Source organism: Larimichthys crocea, chromosome XXIII (genome assembly GCF_000972845.2).
Source record: "Larimichthys crocea isolate SSNF chromosome XXIII, L_crocea_2.0, whole genome shotgun sequence".
NCBI classification, from domain to species: Eukaryota; Metazoa; Chordata; class Actinopteri; family Sciaenidae; genus Larimichthys; species Larimichthys crocea.
Genome location: NC_040033.1, coordinates 8,380,331 through 8,396,746, shown reverse-complemented (window position 1 = coordinate 8,396,746; position 16,416 = coordinate 8,380,331).

The window sequence follows — 16,416 nt, the reverse complement described above, 5'->3', positions numbered from 1 at the left end:
TCCTCAAAGCACCAGAGTGGCACACATTCTCTCATATAACTCTGAAGAGTCTCCACCGTCTTTTCATGACAACACGTCATAGATATAAACGTGCATCTTAGTACAATGCTGCACGCCATGTGAGTATACAGTGCAATTATTTCTGTGAAAGGATCCAACATGCATCTCCATATACTCAAAGGGTGCATCTTGTGTGTTTAACTTTTATTTAGTTTTATTTTTTCTATCCCTAATATGTCTTTATATTTAAGTTTTTTAGTTTCTTATCCTCCTTGTGTTCTGTGAGCTGCTGTGAAAGTGAATTTCCCCAGTGTGGTATCAATAAAGTCCATCTTTTCTTATCTATGTAAGTTGTAGCACCATGATTCATCTCATGTGAAATAAATGTACATAATCGTTGTTGTCGCACAGTTTAAAGGTGCCTTTTGGTCAGCACCTTGCTTTTTTAGAAAGTGAAACCCCCTCCACACCCCAATAATTTACACACACTCCCTTAATATAGTTTATTTCCACGGTGGTCATAGATAGCTTGCCTGCTAGTAACAGATAGATAAACTACAAAATACAAAATAATTCATGTTTCAAAGGACAAAAGAGATTTTAAAATCAGAGACAAGGTGACACAGAATGATTTATCAGTTCTTAAAATATGATGTGAAATCAAAAAGCAACAATCAACCAATCAGTGTCCCAGAACGTGATGAAAAATATCAAATATTTATGTGTGTGTGCACAGAAAACAACATAAAATGCACCAAATAAACAACATACGCTGTTCTGAGTTGATTAAAGCACAACGTTTGTCATCTGTGGTGTCACAAATTGCATCAAACATGTTTCATTCGTGCAAAAAGCAGACAAGTGGGTATAGTTCAGCCAGATCAATGTGGATGGCCTCTTTATTGTTGCTCTAATAAAACACGCTGCAGCCGCTAAAACGGGAGGTCATGACCGCAACAAATGTATAGTGCTGTTGAAATTAATACATGTAATTGCATTTGTAACTGCTTGTGATTGGATTAAATCAACATGAAACAGAACAAACTCGCTTTTTTTTTTTCACCAGCAGCACTTAATTGGTTTGGTGCAGAAATTACTCATAAATCCGCCATATATCAAAACAAGCTTTGAGAGATTTTGTTACTCATCCGCACGTCAGAAAGGCTTTTGTTGTGCTCAAGGACTTAAGACTTTCAGTGAATTTAAGAAAAACAAGCAAAGGTCAATGAAGCACGAAACAAGAAGGTTTTATGAAAACTATTTTTTTACAGAACGATTTGGCTACCTGGGGGCATTTAAGCGAGTTAGAAACAGGACACACAAATAAACCAAAAACATCACCTGGCTGCTCTTTGTTTTGGTACAGCTGTCAGACAGGGATTTAGGTGGAGCTAAATTGGTGTGAGTTTTTTTTTTCACAACGGTGAAGATTAGGGTGGAGGAAACATCGTAGCAAGTGTCCTTTCAGTAATCTGGCAAGATTAACACATCCTCTAACAATAATGGTACAAGACAGTTTCTCTAAACGTCAATTTGACATCAATCTGTGGGCATATTGGTGGATCTTGTTTGTTTTTGGAGCACGTTTTGGCACGTAGCTTCGTCTTTGACTCTTATCCAACTGAAATATAATAAATCTCCAACTTCTCCAGCGATTGATTCTTCATGCTCTTCATGTTTGTGTATTTGCTTGTGCTGCTTATTATTGCATTAGAGGTATTAATGCTGCCTTATCTTGGGAATGGAGAATGGATTTGTGTGAGTCTGTTTGTGTACCAGTTGGATCGTAAAGCACAATAACACTGCTATAACTGCAGTGCACCAAACGACAGCCTGTAGGAACTCCGACTCCGTGACGGTAGAGTAAGCAAAGTTCTCGTCTGACTGAGGCGGCTGTTTCCTGACAGGGATAGAAATCTGTCTGGACAGCCTGAGAGTCACTTAATCCCGGGATAGAGAGGCTCAGTGTGAGCAGGAAGAACTGTATGTACTGTAGGTGGGTCAAGACTTGGAGGAGACACACACACAAAAAATAATTTAGATGCACGCATACTGTCTAAAACTCAAATATGCAGTGGGCCAAAATTTAAAACTTGGACAAAGTTGCGGGCCAGCATAGATATTTATTGAAAAAATGGAACAATATGGAACAAGCAAAGCTTGATATAATTTAATATTGCACACATGCAAATCTGAATTTCAAATAAATAAAAAAACACATCAATGGGATTTATTTCTTAAATAAAATTTAAATAAAAATCGTATGCCTCTTTCTTTACATGCAGCCTTCTTTAAATTTAAGGTGTTTTGTTTCATAATGTTTTCTAATTGCCACATTGGCTCCACTTTAATATGCCACTGCCTCCCACCTGTCCAGAAAGCTCCTGTTTTCTGCCTTTCTTTTCGCCATTTTTGGGATGGGTAGCACGGTGCCAGTAGCAGCATGCAGCCGCTATGACAGAGGAGAGGGTGTTTATGGGTCCTGTACTGATTGATGTGCCAAAACACGAGCAGAGCATTCTGGGATTTGTAGTATTAGCGGTCTAAGAGCCAGATTCAGAACCACAGTATCTGTGTTTAAACAAGTCATGCTGTGCTTTGGGCTAAATTCCAACACCAGCACATTCATGTTAACATGCTCAGTAACACTGACTCATTGACCCGGGGGGACAGAAACATATCACAGTAATTTGATGGGTGTTTTACTGTAAAATTACAGAAATTCAATACAGAACTTCTGCAGGAACATACTATATCACAGTAATGTGCTGTTTAGGGCTCTAGGGTTTCCTTCCAGTGGAGAAAATGTGATGCAGTGCCATATAGGCTGTCTTACATGATAGAAAAAGGGTCTGAACTGTTTCACCATAAATGCATCACGACTGACTCTACGGGCGACAGGGTGGTGCAGTGGTTAGCACCACAGTCGCCTCACAGGAAGAGGGTTGCCAGTTTGAACCTCAGCGTTGTGTGGCGTTTGCATGCTCTTCTCTTGTCTGAATGGTTCTCTCCAGGTACTCCTCCCACAGTCCAAAGACATGCAGTTAGGTTAATTGGTGCCTCTAAATTGGCCGTAGGTGTGAATGTGAGGGTGAATGGTTGTTTGTCTCTAAGTGTCAGCCCTGTGATGGCAGCTTGTATCGGCTCCAGCACCCTGCAACCCTGATAAGGATAAACGATGGAACTGCAAAGAATGCAATAACCTGCAGCGGAAAAGGTGAGCCACACTCAACTTTTGGAGAAACGTAGCCTGACGCCACGCCAATCAAACTATCAGACCGAACAAAGTGCTCCACAGTCAGCATGAAATGTCTGAAATTGAGGCTATCCAACTGGATTTATGTTTACATTCACTCTGATGCTCTACCTTTGTGTTCTGGCTTTGTTTATTTCATGTACCCAGCTTCTAAATCTGTGTCGGTCTCGCACTCTATACTGCAAAAATAGTGATACAAAAAAAGTTTACACTGGTTTATTATATCATATTCACCATGGCCACTATCTTAGTTCAGGCATTTAGCATACCAGTATTCACTAATTAGACCTTTACACAAAATACAGCATATTTAATTTCATCAGTTTTGCTAAATGTCAACGGCATAGTGCTGCTAAAGGAAAAGTCAGAGTATCACCAAAGTCACTATAGTACATCCAGAGGGGAGCAAGAATATTAGTACAAAATCTAATGCACTACATCCAATAGTTCTCAAGATTTTTCCCTCTGAATAGAAAATGTCAATCTGCTCGTGTCCACAGAGAAAAGGTTCAGGATTCATCATCTGGAGACCTTGAATGTCACCTGGGGATCATGAATCTGTCACAAAATAAGTGAAAGTTTGACCTATTAATGGTGCTAAATGAAATCAGGTCAGGGGATCACCAAAGTCATGAGGATTCATCATCTGGAGACCATGAGAGTCTGCACTGAAGTTTGAGCCAATTTGTGCTCGACCGTTTCACTAAATAAGTGAAATTTTGACCTATTGGTGGCACTAAATTAAATGTCAGGGGCTCACAAAGTCACTGGGATACATCCTCTGTGGATCATGAATGTTTGTACTAAATTTAATGGCAAAGCCGACCAATATTTAAGATATTTAGTCTGGTTAGTGTGCATAAAAATTCAGATAATAAATTCAGCCATTACACATTTATACCATTTTGCAGCCTTTCCTGACGCCTCCAGTTTGTTTTTTTATTTCTGTGTTCTGTGTTTCCAGCTTGTCTTGGATGTATCTACCTTTCTGTTTCCCCAGGGGCTTCATGATAGCATCTGTTTGGTGATGACATTGTTCAGTCTTCCTCGTATGTGACCCCCGAGCCATCTCTGACTCTCTCTTCTCCTTTAGCTCCACGTCGATCAGCTCTTCTTTGATGGATTTCCACACAACGTTTCACTCAAGGCCATCACAAGAGGAGAAGTGTAGCAGCTTCAAATGAAATCCTACAGCTGAAGGTATGAGAGAAATACAGTCAGAAATCTTATGTGAAATACAGCCAGTGTTGCTTTCACTTTCATGTCAGCTAAGAGTCACTTTTCTCAAATTTGTGGATGCTATTTTGGGATAGAAATGATCCATGATGTGTTTCATAGAAGACAATCTACGAGTTAAACAGTTTGCTGATTGAGCCCGAACCCTCTGCCAAAAATGTGTAGATTCAAACTGTGAGACAAAAATATAGAGGGATAATTTACAGGCTACTTTAATGACAAAAACGGGCCTCTCCTACTGTGTGCAATCAGCACACACTTGTAAGAAAACATACATGCAGTGAGATGAAGAAATGAGGAGAAAACAACCTGGAAATCATTTTTTTTTGTTTTAGTGGCACATTTCCACACCGTACTTGGAAGTTATTAGAGTTATTGTGCAGCCAAATTTAAACTTATTAAACTGGGAATATGTTCAACCTCACAAATAAGACACAAATCAGGCAACATTAGTATAACATTGATTCAACTTAAGAAAGGCCAGTGGCATCATGATCGGCTGTCCACAAGAAAGGGAAATAGATTAACATCAACATCAACGTCTGTTCTTTATACTGTGAGAAATCTTTACTAGAGCACCTTTTTATTTAGCATACTTTCTATCAGCATGTTGGTGCAGAGGAAAAATTCTCAGACAGATATTTCAAATCCTGGACAAATAAAACCAAAAGTTTTTTTTAATTATGTTTTGTTCTTTAACTTTGATAAAGCTGGTGATATTCGGTGGTTTTGTTATTGTTTAAGAATCCAACAATGTGTTAGTCTGTCAACTCTTCGACTTAAGCCTGTCTGCTGCATCCAGCCTCGAGCCCATTTGTTCCAACTGGAGACATAAATCTTTAAAAACTGGAATCAGTAGCTTTGTCTTTTAAAAAGGTGAGGAAATGTCCTAAAACCGCAGAAAACTGTAAACCCTCATAGCTAACTGGCCAGTATGTTTCAATTATGCGAGGCTTATTTGTTTGCCGTTATGATATGGATGAAAAAAGACACCTGTCAATCAAAGTGGCCACACTGTTTATTATACATAACTTTAAACCTTAATATAATTTGAACAGGTGAGTTATATATAATTTCACCCTCACTACAGTTGTCATGAACGGGGAAATTAGCTATAGAGACCAAAACTGTATTTTGTACCAGGCTGTAAACATGTTTATTTCTGCTGTGAAGTTGGACATTTGAACATGGGGACTTATGGAGACTGACTCACTTCTGGAACCAGCCTCGAGTGGACGTTTGAGGAACTGAAGTTTTTGGCATAGGTTAGCTTGCTCACATGATTGCACAAGGATACATGGGTAGCCTTCTATCAGTGTTGCGTATGTGAAATGTTTATTTGTCTTTTTACAAATGTATCTCTGATAATAATTTGCTGGATTCATGTGAAACGTATATCTTCAGACATATTTGTGGGGTTGACTCATGTCACGCAGTGCAACAGTGTGTTTCACTGATGTCTTTTGTATAGTGTTTGGTTTACAATGAAGGAATAAGATCAGGCAAAATGTTACATTTGATGTGTTTTGGGATCAGGTGGTTGATTTTAGGGCTGTTGGACCAAAAAGTAGAGGAGATGCCGTTATCTTACTCCAGAGAGGAATAAAAACTGTCAAAGAAAATAAAGTTACAGTTGAGCAGCATTGATCTTGGAGTTTGTGTAACCCTTTAGTCGTCCCTTCCAGGCCCGAATGACGTGAAACTGTATGGAACATTTTGTCTGTGAGGGAGACGGGAACTCTGCCTCTGTACAGTGCTCTGTGGAAAGAGCAAGATTACTCTGAAGTGAAGAGAGACACATCAGTGTGATGTATTATCAGAGTGAACATTATCAGACTGTTGGACGAGCGCAGAGCATATCCCGTCTGAACAGGCCTATCTGACATCAGATGACGGTCAAAGCGCTCTTTGAATAAAGATGTATGATTACAGAGAAGCAGGTGAACAAACATCCCACACTTTTGGATCATTTACACGTGAGAGGAGTATACGCTGTGAATGAACACTATCATCATTATGTAGTATTTAGACTTCACAATGGAGCACGGAAAAGTTACAAAATTCAGGAAAAGGTAATCTAATGACATCAAATCAAAGCAAATAAGATATAATGACTTTCACCACAGAATAATATATTAACATAAACAGGCAGAGTAGAGTAGAGATGAGTGTACGTGAGTCAGTTTATGTCCATATTATCCACATTAAAGCCAATGTGTACCTCCAATAATAGAATTTTGTATGATTATGACTAAAGATTTGTATTTTTAGAGGTGTTTTTAATGTATTTTGTGTTGCTGGCAGCTTTATACTTTGTTAAATTGAGAAAATGAGAAGTCAGACTTGTTTAAAAGATGTTAAACAAAGACAATGAAGAGAAATCTACATGTATCATGTCAAACTGACCTCTCTGCTACAGAGCAAAACATGTAGGAATCATTAAATGTATTAAAATACACATGCACAAGATACAAATAAATATAAGTTAAATATAAACACACACACACAGAGGGATGCAGCAGAGTTCACACCCCAGTCTGGCCAACAGCACGAGGAAACGCATCATCACGCTTCCCGCGTGTCCTCCCCTCTTCATTGGCTAAATTTTGATCTGGCATGAAAGTTTCTGATAGGCTGCGGCGGCGGCATAGAGTTGTTGCTGTTGCTAGGATCCTGTTGCTAGGACGGTTGCCATCTCAGAGGCTCAGCAGGAAACATGTAATGAATCATGGATGGTTGATTTTTCTCTAAGCACCCTAATCTGTGATGCAGATGAGCCCAAGGCTCGCCTCCCCCGTCTCCACCCTCATCCTCCTCCTCCCAAAGGCGCCCACCCCCCTCAAATCTCTGGATGGGTTCATTAGAAAAAGAAAAAAAAATCAAGTTTAGATTTCGAGGGCTGGCATTTCAAATGGTCCTGAGGTTGCTATAGAGAGGGGGGTGTGGCATACTGATATCAATTCTCATGCAAAAACAGGGAGGTCAAAGGTCATTATGAGTTATTTGTTGAAGTAGAGCCAGAGGGAGAGCGACGACGACGACGACCCCTCCTGACCCCTGAGATTATTCTTCTAAGCTGTGACTTGAGAAGTTCGGACAACCTCGCACCTGCAGCTGATATTCAAACACACAAAATGCCACTTGAGTGCCTTTAGGATCAAATTAACCACCTTAATTGCAGTCGGAAAAAGAAGCAAAATAAAGCGCACGGGAAACTGTGATTTAATTTACAAAGGGCGTTTCACACGGCGGTGATTTTTCTACATTGCTACAGTATGTTTTGCTTTTGGAAAGTCGTGGAAAAAGGCCTCATTAGGATTCACAAAAGGTCATCCATCGTGGTGCAAATGTGCCGCCGTGACTTAACAATCGCTGTGGGCATTTTTAATATCAAGCTATTATACTGTGCAGAAGGGTATACAGGCCTGTGTTTATCGGAGAGAACACGGGGAGGGCATTTCAACCCCCAATTGAACCGTGGTGTGCATGACTTATTTATTCCTGTCCTGTAAAAACAGTGCAGCTGTTTCATATAAAGTGGCAAACAGTTAAACCATTCATATGAAACACTTCTCGTATAGACGCTGAACATTATCCACAGAGGGTAAGACAGTGTAAAAAGTGGTAATTACAGACAACAGATGACAGACAATATGGGCCTGCTGCTTTAATGGTACACAGCAGAAATACTGAAATGAGCAGCTACAGTGACTCTGCCGTATGTAAACATCTTGTGTTGTTCACCACTGTGGGTTTTCCTTCTACTGGAGCAATATTTTCTTTGATGTAATTATATGTTATATTTCAGGCTCGGTTCCTGCATCCTGCATCCTGCTGCTCTGCTACAAGACCTATTAAGTGCTTTTGTGATTTTTTTTTTTGGACAGTTTTGTACTATTTTTTTTGATAAACATCCTTAATCTCAGTGGAGCTTCTTGGTCAAACATTTTAAACTACAAAAAATCTCGACATTTTCCATCCATGGCCCTTTAATTAACCCCTTTCCTGATGCAAAAGTGCATCCCTTGACAGTGACGCTCTCCTTTTCCTACCCTTTGCCCTCATCTTTCCTCCAGGCATATCACTAAACGCATCCTTTAGAATCCAGTTGTATACGTGATGCTAATACCTCCTGACACATTTGTTCATCGTCTCTTTATCATTAATAATTATGCAAAGGAGGTGCGTTCTTAGCCAAGCAAAAGAAAGCAATCTTAGTATGCAAATGGTTAAGGTCCCCGCGGAGTGTGGCGATTAGATGAGTGTTGATAAACTCACTTATGATGAGTGACAGTGAGCAGGATTGAAGTCGCGCTGGTCATCACCGCCGCAGACGTCGATGAAAACACTGCCGCCAAATGCCAGGGTATCCCCCAGATGCATGATGGGACAGGGATAAAACAGTGTAAAATGTCAGTGCGGCTGCTGTGCGCCCATTAATAACCAGAGAGGAGGAAGCAAAGAGGGGGCGGCGGGGTGTAATGAGAGGAGATCTGCTTCCTGATTGAAGGCTTTGCCTTTTCTGCTCAGCCAGATGTTGGCCCCTCGCTGGGACTTTTCACCTTCAGCTGCTAACACACCAAACTCTTTTACCGAACCTCGTCAACTATCATGACTCAAACATAAATCCCTTTAGTTCCTCACCTGGCGGTGCACCTGCTATTCAGAAATACTTTGTTTGGTCGTGGTAACATGCACTTTTTTTAGTAACTACTAACTAGTTTCAAACTTGTGACTAACTAAAAAGGGTTGCACTCCTGTAGAGCCAGGCCTCCAGTTCTGGCTTTGGAGGTAGACACTCTTGTTGGAGCTGACTCAGGTGAGTCCTGAACCATTACTTAGTGATGCTGCTACAGCGCAGACTTTCCATGATGCACTGAGCTGATCTCTCCATCTGGACACAGTGTTTTTAGTCTTGCAGGTTCTCATCGATCGTGGTTACACCTAGTTCGGGGATTGGTCGAATCTGCTGATGACGTCCACTACAAATACTATTACTATTACTGTCAATGGCGCTATATAAATAAAACTGAACTGAACTGTCTTAGCTCATTAAAACTTGAGTAATGTGTAAGTGAACAGGAAGTCACACCAGAGCTTCCAAAAATAACATGTAGAGGCCTAATCATTAAACTTAAAGGTCCAGTGTTTGAGCTCTATTTACAGATTAGAGCAATAGAGAATTGGGATTTTATATAGTATACAGTCGTCCCTCGCTATAACGCGGTTCACTTATCGCGGACTCGCTGTTTCGCAGATTTTTTTAGTGTAATTTTGCGCGTATTGTGTTCTGCGTCCTGATTGGCTAAGGGAGAACCGCACATGTGTTCTGCGTCCTGATTAACTAAGGGAGTACTGTGTGTGTAAAAAGGTGTATAAAAGTGTGTGGTTAGGGGTTTTATGGCCTTAAAACATGTATAATAATTGTAAAACTTACTTTGCGGATTTCGTTTATTGCGGGTTATTTTTAGAACGTATCCCCCGCGATAAACGAGGGACCACTGTAGTACAATCACTTGAAAATGAGAGTAGTTGTGGATTTGTTACTTTAGTACGAGCATGTTATATCTAGACACCAAAGATCCTCCAACATATTGAACCATGTTCCTACAGTAGCCCAGTGTGAACAAACTAAACACTGAGCCTAGATTTAGCCTTTTTGCACATTTCATTGTCACTGATGTTTCTCGTTAGAAAGTAGAGGGTGATGTGAAGGGGTTGCAATCAGCTTTGACACCCCCCAATCCAACATGCTGCCTCTTTAAGTTTGAACTTGGTTTGACCGGCTTCTGAAGATAAATCATCTTCAGGAATCAGACGTTCTTAAAATAGTTCCAGTGTAGTTTTAATCTTTGTTTGATCCATTATTAAATGTTGGAGATGCTGGCGATGGTTGAAACATTGTTTGTGGGTGATTAAAGCTGTTTTGTTTGTGCGATCAGTAGCTTGTTCAAAGATAAGAACAGAACACAAGCATTTGCAAATATTTATCCCAAAGCTACACGCTGTCGTGCTGCATGCATGTAGTAAAAATGACACACGTTGTTTTTATCTCTGTGCTTACTCCACATTTTAAACCACGAAGCATTGCATAAGCGGAGGTTTATGCGTGAGTATTCAGGCGATATCAATTTTCTCAGGATCAGCGTTCTGACGGAGACAGAAGAGAGGAGGAAGAGCCGGGAGTGCCAAGTTTAAAAGCTTGTTTGTTTCTTAAGAAGATCAAAGGTATCAAGGCCTTGGACAGACATGAGAGGCACAGCCTGTACAATCTGCTCTTCATTCACTCCCAACAACATCAGCAAAGAAAAACAAGGCTTTTCTCTTTGGGAAATCCTGGAAAGCATCCCAGACAGTTTTTCCAACAAGCAAACAACTCTGGGATCTCCCAACCCTCTCTATGGGGAAATGACATGTTTGTGTTATCATTCAAAAGTTTAATGATCCACAGGTGGAGTTTTTTTTTTTTTTTTAGCAAAAAGCTAAAGCACCTCTTTGACTTGGCTCCAATACACGAACGTGACTCGAAAAATTAAGTCATTTTTCTTTTTTTTTAATGTACTCAGCAATTACATTTTAAGCAACCAAGTAGATCTGATTAAAGCTACAGTCAACTCGTTCACCCCCTTCTTCAACGGGATGTGGTTTAATAGGCAAAATCAATTATTTCTGTTGACTTGTCCACAATATTCTAAAGGGGATATTTCACCCATGAGGCTATTAGACCAAAATACTAATAGCGGCATCTCACTGCAAGTGAAGTGAAGTATGTCTAATGCAGTGGTTTCTCCAGCGTACCCCCACAGCCCTCTGAGATGGACTCAAGTAGTCGTCTCCTTCATTGTAACCCTCCGATGGGTTCGTGCACTCTCAGTCGCTCTTATTAACACTCACTGCTTATGTTACTGTGTAAAAATCAGAACCTCGGTTTTGGACAATCTGATATTTATTTTAATATTGTGAACCATTTTTTTTTAGATTAGCATTCATCGGGGACTGTTTTTCTGGCAACTTAACAGTTGCTGCTACATGCTTTATTACATTTACCAGCCATTTGGTGCTGAGCAGGTAGTGTATGGTTGGGAAACATCTGGAAACGATAGTTACGAAAGTGAAACTGGCTGCTGTGGTGGTTCAACAGGCAGAGCGTGTACAAGAGGCTGAGTCCTTACTGCAGAGCCCCCGAGTTCAACTCAAGCCGATGAAACAACAATGTCATAGCACCTGAGAGATGCTGGTTAGGTGATCGTTCTCTGTAAGTTCATCTACAAGTGGTTATGTGACCCATAGTGTCTGTTCTTGACTGGAAGCTGTGCAGAAGATCGTAGAATTCATAATAAATGATGAAACAGTGATAATAAATGGACTTAAGATCAGCTTCACACCATTTTATACTCCTTTCTGTACGTCTATACTTGAGCACAAATAGTCTAACATGTGACTGTGTTCTTCTTATTTTATCTCACCAAATCATATTTTCTATTTTCTTTAATTAGCTGAGCAGCTTTATTATCTTTCACATAGCAGCATACCCCTGGTTGGGAATCACTACTCCAATGAAAGGAAAGAGTTATCCGTGGAGGAACTACTGGCTGCTTAATGCGTTTCCTTTTAAGACCGCATGAATTTACAAGTGTGTCAGAAGGACTTAGAGCCAACAGTGATTACAATAAACCATAGAGAGATCATCAAAGAGTGGGCAGGAGCTGTAAGACTCACTGAGGTCCATGGCTGAAAAGGCCCACTCGACGTTCTTGGCGGCGTGGACGCCCCTCTGAGGAACCTGCACTGTGTGTGTTTTAATCTGCTTGTTTCAGGACTGAATGATTCATCGGCTTTAAGATGGCTTTACTAAAAAAAAACAAAAAAACTCTCTCTTATAAGATGTGTTTCCTCATTTCTTGCATGTGACTCGCTCACGATTTTACAGTTTTTCCCAGTTTGGTGATAGAAACGTAGTCCACGCGATGCCAGTATTTTTTAGTGGCATCAAGATTACACAGGCATTACTTTACATCATTTACATCCCTGTGATATGCCAGCACTCCTTAACAACAGCGAGATATGCTGATTCTGACGGCTCTCACTCCGAAGACTTATCCGAGCTTAAGCAGTAATTTAGAAATCCCTAAATTAAAAATCACTTTGAGTTAAACCAAGCATCCAAAGAGTCAATACACAGTATCTAATTTTGTGACTTTTTCAGAGCGCATTAATCCTCCCAAATGGGAGCTGACAGGATATCACATGGTATTGTAGCACACCAGATACCTCAGGAAGCAATTACCATGAATACATTTTCTAATAAACTTGTACCCATCAGATGATAAGCAATTAAACATGCGTAATTATGGTTTCCATACAGTAATTTCTAAGCTGATTAGGTTTGTGTGCTTTACAACCTGAATGGGAGAATATTAATAGGGCTTTGGTTTGGTGTTGCTGGTTAGTGGTGGCAGCTCATCAGCAAATCATATGCAAATGAGGCCTCAGGAAGTGCATGAAGCCTCATTCCTAGCTATTACTACTGTCAGGGGAGGGAGGGACATGTCAACGGGCAGCGCACACACATGAATACGAGTTCACACACGCGTCGCTGAAAGGTAGGAAATTATATATTCTCTCTACGTGCTACGTGTATTCATGTGTTTGCACTTCTCTATTCTCTGGCAGCAGAAAGCTGATTATACTTTGTGTCAGATTCATCCAGTTTTACAGTTTATTTTCAGCTACAGATGCTGCATGTTGAAAGATTTACAGCTGGTTTATACTGGGTACTGATACCAATATACTTCTAATTTAATTAGAAGTAAAGTATTTATTATGGCACCCTTTCTAAATGATTAATAAGTTGTGAGTTTATTAATTAAGCTATAGCCCATGAGAGGGAGTGATGTTACACTGAATATCAGCACGGCTGTGATTCAGTTGTTAATCACAGCCGTGCTGATATCGAGTATAACATCACGACCTCGAGTGTGATATTGTTTTTATACAACAGTTCTGCCATTTATTGGTTTACAGTAATAAGTGACAACAGATTATGATTTGTTTGTTGACATCAACATTTTCCTGAACATTAGCTTGCTAGATTTAATCTCTAAGTCTCAGTCTCAGCTCAGTCTATGCCAGTTTTTTTTTACAGACTTAGCCAAGCCTGAAGAAGTTCAAAGCCCATCTTGTTCGCCTCGTGGTGTTTTTTGCTCTTCTCTAATTTGTCTGATGTTGTATGAGCACACCTGGAGGTTTGTGATGAAGTATCCAGGCTTCTTTTCTTCTCTTCATCCTCTCTGGACGACCAATCATAGTTTTAGTCAAATGTTATATGTGGGAAAATGTTCATAATTGTGGTGCAAAGTTTGCTACAATTCAAGTTAGATAACAAGTGAGAAGTTGGAAGTCCCAGTGATGTTACATTGTATATCAGCACTCTTGGAACGACTCTTGTCCAATCAGATTACTTTGTTGGAACTAACTGTTGTGTAATGATTCATAAATAATTTAATAACTCTTTATAGATCAGTTATAAACCATTAATAATAACATCTGTTATTTTTGGCTGGTGTTTAACCTTTTTAGCATCACACTTGCTCTTAATGAATCATGAGTTTAGCTTCCCTCTATTGGCTCTCTGTGTGTTTTAGCATTGATTTTTAAGATTTTACTGATCACTGTTGAAGCCCATCAGGGTCTGACCACCTGTTTTTTGTCCCCCCCAAAGGTCAAGGCTCAAACCTAGAGGTGGCCACACCTCCTCCATCAGGGCCCCTCGACTATGGAACGACCTGCCCGAGGAGATGATTAAATCACTTTTTACAGACCTGCCTTTTTGTGATGTCCTCTTTTTACCTTATTACCTGTCTTATTTATATTTATAACTCTTATTACTGCTCTGCTATTCTTTGATTTCTAAGTTTTTAGAAATCAAAGAACAGCCAGTTTGTAATATTTTTTTCTTTGTCTTTGTTCTGTTTGATTTATTTTAACTTGTTTGGCCTTCTGTTGGCTCCCCTGCTTTGTAAGGAACTTTTAAAACCTTGTTTTTAAATGTGCTACATATAAATAAAGTTATTATTATTAGAATGTGAGAGACATTCATCCATTTTCCATAACAGCTCATACTTCGAGGAGGCGGGGGTGGAGTCTATCTAAGCTGACACTGGACGAGTGACCAGTTCATCACAGGGCTGACAAACATGTTCACAAAAAAAACATTTTTAAACTTTTATTTTTAAAACATGAGTCACATTGAGGGTCAGAAACCTGTTTTGGTCTGGACAGCTGTGTAGAAATGTCCAGAATAAATCAGGCGATAAGATAAAAAACTAAATAAGCAATTACTGTCCGACACCGGTCAGTTTAAAGTTACATCTTTCAGCAAATATTGATCAAATTGGACTTTTAGAGCCACCGAGCTTCCTCCGCCCTGTGATATTGCGAGAGGACCTCTGTGGCTGAAATACATGACTGATTTCATTTCAAATCTCAGCCACTTTCTCCTCTGACAGAGCCGGTGAACCAAACATTTCATCTGTACAAACCTGCGAGTCTCTCTTATACACAAACCCTCAGGGAGCGTGATACATCTTTTCTTTGTGGCTTTACTAAGGCTACCATTCAATCAAATGCCATTCGCCGTGAGAGCAGCCTTTGTGTGTGTGTGTGTGTGTGTGAGAGAGAGCGAGTGTATAAGAAACACCAAACAGCAAAGCAGTATAATCTGTTCTGATTTATTATCAACCTGAATGTTACTTTTCACACAAAATATATAGTTCTCCTTGAGGCTCTCAGTATACATCTTAGATATATATAGGGATTCATAAAGTCATTCATTGTCTCTACAGTACATAGAGGGAACAATCTGTCATGTTGCACAAAATATCACAATATATCAGTGATGGAGGGACGCACTTAGCAACAATCCCAGTATAAGTTAAATATTGTCACTATCGATATAGGAACTATCTCAGTTGGTATATTTCTAATACATTTAATATTAACAGATGTTCATGTAACAAACAAGTCATGGTGTAAAATGTAAGATCGATGCAATGAGGAATAAAAAACACCTGATATGTTCCAAGAATCATGATTTTTTTCTTTTTTTTAAGACTCAAGAGCATCTGCGGGTTTTTAAAATACAGATGTGAGCGGGATACAACAATACACACATACATACACACACACACACACACACATACACACACACACATACACACACACACTTTAACATGTGATGCTGAGTATATAAGTGTTTGATTCAGATCACAGAGGAGGAGGAGAAGAAGAAAGAAGTGAGGAGTTTGATTTCCAAAACGCTATCCAATACTTCGATTTGTTCAGAGGGGTATGATCTGTACAATATTGGGATTTTTACAGGCGAGAACTTCATTTACTTCACATGTTATTAGTCTAAGTGTACTATAGTTGAGCTGCAACGATTAGGCGATTAATCTATCAGCAAAAAATGAACCATTTTGATATAGATTCATCGTTTGTGTCATTATTTAAGCAGAAAAGCTTAAAAAGCTGTTTTTCTTTGTCATATATGACATATGCAAATTTTAAGATTTTAGGCATTAAAGTAGCATTTTATAGACTAAACGACTAATTAAGATATTAATATAATGATATCTAGTTGCAGCCCGACTATAGTATGTTTTAAATTTGCCAAAAAGCGCCTGTATCCATTTTTTAAGACGGCAGATAGCTCATTTTGGAACAAAAACCTTCACTTGACATCACGTAAACAGCTTGTCAGTGGCACTAAAACGGTATGTTCAGGAACAACATCACAGTTATAGAGGACCGGGGTTCATATTGACAAGAAGTCTCACAGTAGGAGGGCTGATCTAAGGTCCCACATCAGATCAGATCAGATTAGATCCCACCGGGTCCGCACCCTTCTCCTGAATCGCTCCCAG